This window comes from Coptis chinensis, chromosome 4 (assembly GCF_015680905.1).
Source record: "Coptis chinensis isolate HL-2020 chromosome 4, ASM1568090v1, whole genome shotgun sequence".
Taxonomy (NCBI): domain Eukaryota; kingdom Viridiplantae; phylum Streptophyta; class Magnoliopsida; order Ranunculales; family Ranunculaceae; genus Coptis; species Coptis chinensis.
In genome coordinates this window covers 86,782,116-86,789,023 of record NC_141459.1, presented here as the reverse complement: position 1 = coordinate 86,789,023, position 6,908 = coordinate 86,782,116, and the positions used below count along the sequence as shown (strand labels likewise).

At 34.2% G+C, this 6,908-nt stretch overlaps 1 long non-coding RNA gene across 3 annotated transcripts; it reads left to right on the top strand.

Moving 5' to 3' along the window:
• The first annotated feature begins 4,834 nt into the window (after positions 1 to 4,834).
• LOC147505369 (uncharacterized) lies at positions 4,835 to 6,691 on the top strand. Of its 3 annotated transcripts, none has more exons than XR_015193300.1 (5): positions 4,839 to 5,075; positions 5,154 to 5,209; positions 5,315 to 5,412; positions 5,516 to 5,820; positions 6,004 to 6,691. It is a non-coding gene; the product is annotated as an uncharacterized LOC147505369 (long non-coding RNA). The 3 variants fall into 3 exon arrangements; XR_015193299.1 differs by having other exon boundaries at positions 5,309 to 5,412; XR_015193301.1 differs by having other exon boundaries at positions 4,835 to 5,075; positions 5,168 to 5,412.
• Positions 6,692 to 6,908: the final 217 nt, after the last annotated feature.

Sequence of the window (6,908 nt, the reverse complement as noted above, 5' to 3'; positions counted from 1 at the left end):
TGACCATCAAAGTCCATCCACCCCAAGCAATCAAAATTCAGTAATTTTTTCATGTTAAATCCTATTTCATTAAATTTAAAATTTTCACAACTTATTTTTATTTTCCCTTTCATGTTTTCGTATAGGGTGGGGTAAAATCCAAAGTTGTATCTATGCAAAGACCTACTCATCAGGCTCGACGTGACCATCAAAGTCCATCTGCCCAAAGCAATCAAAATATGATTTCTGTATGTTATCCTTGCTAAATGCTAATTCATTTAACTTACGAATTTCCAGTCATATATGTATATTTTTTTGTTATCATACAAGGTACTAGATCCAAAGTTATGAGTTTGTCGCTAGCTTTACAATGCTTGTCCCAAGCCCGGATAAAGGAGGAGGGGAAAAGGAAGAGTCTAGGTCTCGTTAGTTATGTAAATAAAGTTTGGTACATGCTTTTTATACCTTTTTATTCTTTTTAATTTATTATGACTTTTTGCAAGTATGTCGTAAATGTGATGCTGCTTTTCTGTTAGACTTTTTCTAGTTTGGCTTGCATAATCTAGACTTCAGACCCAAGGACAGTGTTGTGCACCTGATCTGGCATTGGCAAACAATGTCAAATCTATCTTTTTGGAAAGGGGAAGAGGAGATGGATAGATAGAAGTATGTTGTGATGGTACATAAGAATGCTTAGGTAATTCCAGACTTTAGGTTATGTTAATTCCAGACTTTCATCCGTATTAATTTTTATTTTCAAACATGTTATGTTTTTTGTTTTATTTTTTATGTATAAATGAATGTTACCTGTTAACAGTTTAAGTGCAGGACCTTGAAATCATAGTCAGCCAGCTATGAACCTTGACATCATCAACACCAAATAATTTACAGGTGGAAAATTCGAGGTACTTCTTTTTAAAGTTACACAAAACTACTTCTAGAATACAAAGCCTTGTAAATTTGTAGAGTTTGTGATAGCCCCTGGATGCAAATATGCTATGTTTAAAGTTATTGAAATGGTGAGAAGGATGGATAACATCATTTAGAAATCTAGTTGTGTTGATATAAACCAAGGCCCAAAATTTCGATATCGGTTAATATATCGGTGTACTCAAAAACCGAGATATATCGGATATATCGGTTTTTTTGGTGACCAGTCCAAACTATTTAAAATATCATAAATATCAGATATATCAGACATATAATATCAAATATATCGGAAATATATTCGAAATATCGGATTTATATTTAAAAATGGTCAAAAAGTCAACCGATATATATCGATTATATCGGAAATATCGATTATATCGGCGATATAAAGTTTCATATCGGAAATTCCGATATATCTCGGAAAAAAAAAGAGTTCAATATTCGGTGGATATATGTCAGAAATATCGATATTGGTGTACCAATTTACCGAGATATATCGGCGAGATATCGGATATCTCGGCGATATTTTGGGCCATGATATAAACTAAGTGTACACCGAGTCACTGACGTTCTACTTGGTTTTTTGGTGTCGCTTCTTTTGTCAATAATGCATTGTAATGGACTCTGTTTGTCTTCTACATGTTATTTGGAAATATGAAGACCACTTGATTTGTGTATGTTCAGATGTAGATTTGGTGATCTCTTATTGATCAGTGTGTTTCCTATTGATTAATTAGAAGTTTAAGTGTTAATCATGCATGCATACAATGTGCATATTTATTTTTGACTAGTAGTAATTTTTTTCTTGGTGTTGGCATACATGTGTTAATATTTATGTTTTTAAACCTTTTGAAAGAGTTTGGGATGTGCCTTGGATCACCTATTATATTGGACAAGCAATGATAAGCGATAAAAGGAGTAGCTACAAGACTAGCATGCAGCTTGATGATTGCACAAACGGTGTCACAATATGATTAGTTAAGATTTAGTTCTTTTATAAGGTTTAATTAGTTCTTTTGTACGCTATTGCGTTGTGTCAAGCTAGCTAGCTTTTGTAAACCTAATGATGATGTGTATGGATTAAGTTTCAATGTTGTCGACTTGTGAATAAATGTGTATTTTGGTGTTTCATGCGTACACGTTAGTGCTTGACAATATAATATATAATATATTTTTTCTATATTTACTGACAAGTGGATATATTAATTAGGGTACCAATTGGCAAACGTACCAATTGATTTTTTAAAAAAAAATTATTGGTAAATATGACATCACTTTTAAAGTGACTTGAAATGTATTTGAGATCACTTTTTAGGTGTTGTGTTGCCCTTCTTTTTATTTTTTTGGTTTCTAAGAAGCATATCTCAATGTTAGATTCAGTAAGATCTCACGGTTGACTAAGTATGTCAAGATAGTATGTTAGAAATTCTAACATACTATCTTGACATACTTAACCAATGAAGTCCTTATTTCTTTTGAGGAATGATGAAAAGGAAATGAAGTGTGGAACCTTAAGGCATGAATTCTTATTGTTCTTTGACTTTGACTCAAGTCCTTATTTCTTTTGAATTGACTTACACACGTGTTTCGAAATGTGATGGTATTTTGGAATTTTGGAATGCCATATAATTTTTTACTTATATCTTTATAGATATATTTATGATTGCAAATATTTAATCTCATTGAGAGAGACGTCTTTGTTATTATATTTATAGTCTTTTATACGTTAAAGAATATTTGGTTTATTGCTGAGTTTTGACATTGGATGTGATTTTTATACATGTCCTAAGTTGAGTCTAAATGGTATTAGTGTGATCTTGCATAAATAACACTTATATAATATAATGTGTCACCCACATCTTTGGATCTCTCCATGCCTCTTTGTTGAAAAGAAAAAAAAAATGTTTATGATTAATGATGTCACGTGCAAAGCCGCCCTAGAAAGGAACTAAGGTATTAACCTTGCGGGCTGGTTGTATTCCTCAAGTGTATGGGAATGTAGGTTGTCTGGATTCCTTGAATGTATGGGAATGACCTGTTATTTTTTTTTTATGCCCAAAAGAGGTTTTGTTTATGCGTATGGAAAACCCAGAGATGGATATGACTCACAAGTTACGAGTTTAATTACAAAATGGAAATATGTTTTCTGGAGGTGATATCCCCGCTTGGGAAATATGTCTTGTAATGGTACTCAGTGTGAGAGAGGCACATGGGTATGTGTGATTTGGCAAACGTGTGAAGTGCAAATCGTGGAGTAGGAACTAAAGGTTGGGCTGTGTCTATTAATAAATGAGTCAACGAGATAATTAATAAGAAAAGTAAAATATTGATTTTACGTATGATTGAGTTATTGCATATATATGAATATTTATGTATTATGATGTATATGATTTATCAAAAAGGAATGTTTATGCGGTTTGTGTGAGTTGATACTCACAAAGGTTGATTGTACTCCCTAGTTGTGATATTTTCTCATTCTCATAAGTAGACAAGTAGTTTTTAAGTAAAAGATTAGTTTTATGTATGAGCGGTCTGTTGGATATGATTGGTTGTGTATTATGATATGATGCATATAATTTCTTACAAATGAATGTGAATGTGGTTAGCGTGATATAATGGATATAGTGGTGTAATATGAATGTTAATATTAGTGATATATTATGATATGATGCATATAATTTCTTACGAAGGAATGTACGTGACTATGGTTAGCGTGATATGACGAATATGGTGGTGGGACATGAATATTAATATTGGTGATATATTATGCCAAATTATGTATACTCATGATGGTTGTAGTGAGAATGAAATAAATGTATACTTTAAAGGATTACATTTGGGAAATCTAACTTTGTTTTGCAGGAGGGTAGAACTTATTAACTTTTTATGCAGAGACGTTGTCCTACCCTGACACGACATGATAGATTAAAATATTACCAGCAAATTCAATTTGCTGACCCATGTCACTAGTAGAAAAAAAAAAAGTTTTTATAACTATTTTAAAATGTTATTTGTGACTGTTTTGTTCGAAACGGTCATAAATGACAAAAAAGGGCTTTTATGACTGTTTTGAAATGCTTTTTGTGATCGTCGGATCTAGAACCGTCACAAATCCTTTTTTCTTGAAAAATATTCGTGTATTGAAAATTATTTGTGACTATTCTCCCAAAACAGTTATATACTCCCGCACTTTATGTCACCATCTTAAATGACCTCATTTAGTTTTTCGGTCCGTACCACAATTCCACTAAAAAATAACTACTTAGATACATAAACACACCCCACTAAGCCCACGTTCAAACTCCCGCTTCCTACAAACACTTCTAGCCCATACGTGGCTACGTGCCACCAGAAGAAAAAAAAATCCCGTCTAAAATAATCCCAACACTAAACACACTTAGGGCATCTCCAATGAGAGGTGTAAACCGTATAGAGTGGAAATTTTACACCCCAAATATAAAAAAAACTCTCTCCAATGGGGGTGTTATACCGTAGGTAATAGTGTATTAGCTAATAGAGAGGGTGGGGAATTCCCCCTCTCGCTATTAGTTAATAAAAAGCCCGGACGCCACTTAAAATAACGTCTGTTTAACTTAAAAACTTTGACGTCACTTCAACACACGTTTGAAGCTTTATTTTTCTGTTTGCGACGGTCTAAGTCCGTCGCTCAGTGATTTATAATTGTTAAAAACACGGATGTTGCTTTGAATGACGTTTGAAAGTGGACCACTATTTGTTTTAAGCTTTTGCGACGGACCAAATCCGTTATTTTACATTATTTTGAATGGGCTGTGACAGTTTAAGTCCGTTGCTATCTATTTTTACACATTTGCCTCCATCTACCATTGGAATAGCCACAAATAGTAAATATACACTTTATGTATTTAGGATTTCTCTAGAGTGTATAATCCTAATGGAGCCTATGTGGAGGTGGATTTTTCCACTCTCCATTGGAGATGCCCTTAGAAAAAAATAATAATAGACAGTTCCAAATGAGCCAACTTTCTCCTTCACCCACTTAGCTTTGTCCGCCACCGCCGCCGTCAATTAACCATTTTTTTTTTTCTTTTTTCTTTTTCTCTTTCTCCTTCTCTCATCTTAACAATGTTTTCCTTCATGATCTATCTATCAAAGAAGAAAATACTCATCTTTTTTGAAGACCAGAGGTACATACCCTCTCCCTTCCATATTGTTCTTAGATTTAACTGCAAGGTAGTTGTTTAAAATGTTGTTTATTGATTTAGGGTTGTTTTTTAAGTAAAAGGCGATTCTTTTATATAGCTCAAAGGATGGAGACAAGGTAAGCTCTCGCTCAATCTGTTTTCCCTCATCTGTCTCTTCGTATTTCAATCCATTTTTTTTTTTTTTTTCATTTTATTTTCTTTTCACTTCTATTAAGTTCCAGCTATTCAACCTAAATCCTTGTGCTTGGAGCACCAATATGTTCAACGGGGTTTCCTTAAAATCCTCAATTTGAAATCCTTCATTATCCCATTCATCAAGGTATTTTCAATCTCTTTATTTTGAATAATTTTGATACATCAATGACAAACCTAGAAACTTGTATATGGGGCTGTCCTTTTACTGGTTATTGTTTGTTTTTCAGATAACGATTTGATCGATCGAGTAGCTGCAAGTGAGAAACTTTATTATGATGCAGATATTAACCAAGTTGGTCAGGGTGATTCCCAGTACTTCTCTTATGATAGGAAACATGTGAAGAACCATGATACTGATCGTGCCAAATTTCTCGTTTCCTCTGTTTCTAATTGTGGGGAGTACTGCATTTGGCGAATGGACCTGATAGTGAGTTTTGGGGTTTAGTGCATTCGTCAGATTTTGGAGCTTTCACTTATGGAAAGTCGTCCAGAGCTGTGGGGGAAATATACTTATGTTCTCAATCGCCTTCAGGTAAAATTCATAGCAGTAAATTCTTCTTCTTGAAATCTGATGCATTACTATGAAAGAGTTATATGGGACAACTTCCAAGGTTCAAAGTGCTTTTGATCAATATTTGACTACTGCAGTTCTTCTGTTCTGACACTTACGATGGACAATTGGAACTTATTAATTTACAAGCTTTATTTGCTGCAGGGTATTCTTGATCAAGCATTTTCTAAATTGCGGTCTCCCTCTCCTCCCTGCTTCTGCATTCAAATACCAGTATGCAAGGAAGTCTAGCTCCCCACCGCCTAATAGACTATTACCTCCAATTGCAAAACCAGGCAAGGGAAAATGCACAACTGCAAGCACAGTACTTGAAATGATTAAGGATGTTGAGATTGCAGTGTCCTGTCGTAAGGGCCGAACCGGTACTGCAGCAGGTGATGTTGCTTTTCCCAAAGGTAACAAGAACTTTTCATCAGTTCTCAAGCGCCACAAGCGTCGTCTTTCTAACAAACCAGTTGGAACTCATGATATGATGGTGGGTCTGGTTCACGCAAGGTCCCCATGGCCACCTCTTGTGTGTAGTAACAGCTTGTGTATGATTCAGCATGGATACGGATTTTTGCGCTTTGAAATTGTGGAATCCAGTTCACCTTGTATAACTATTCTCAAGATGAAAACCAGATGCAGAACAACCACAAGGCTTAAGACATACACGTGGGTGATCGACTTGGGCAAGATTAGGCTCTTTTTTTCAATTGGATTTGGCTGATTTAATTTATATGTATTACATTGGGAATGTGTTATTTACTTCATTATGTTTTGGAATATACAAATATATATTGGTTATCCAATGGAATTGGCTGATAATTCAATGGAATTAGCACTTTATGAATGCTACTTGATATTTAATGGATAATATTCAAAGTGGCTTATTATAGGTTCAATTCCATGTGAGGTTTGTTTTCACGTGTATTTGATTTTTTTTTAAACAAAATATATATTTATCACGGTTTTAACCAAACCGTCATGAATAGTTGTCTTTTTTGTGACGGTTACAAGATGATTCCATTACTGCTTTGTTAGAACTGTCACAAATGATATGCTTTTTG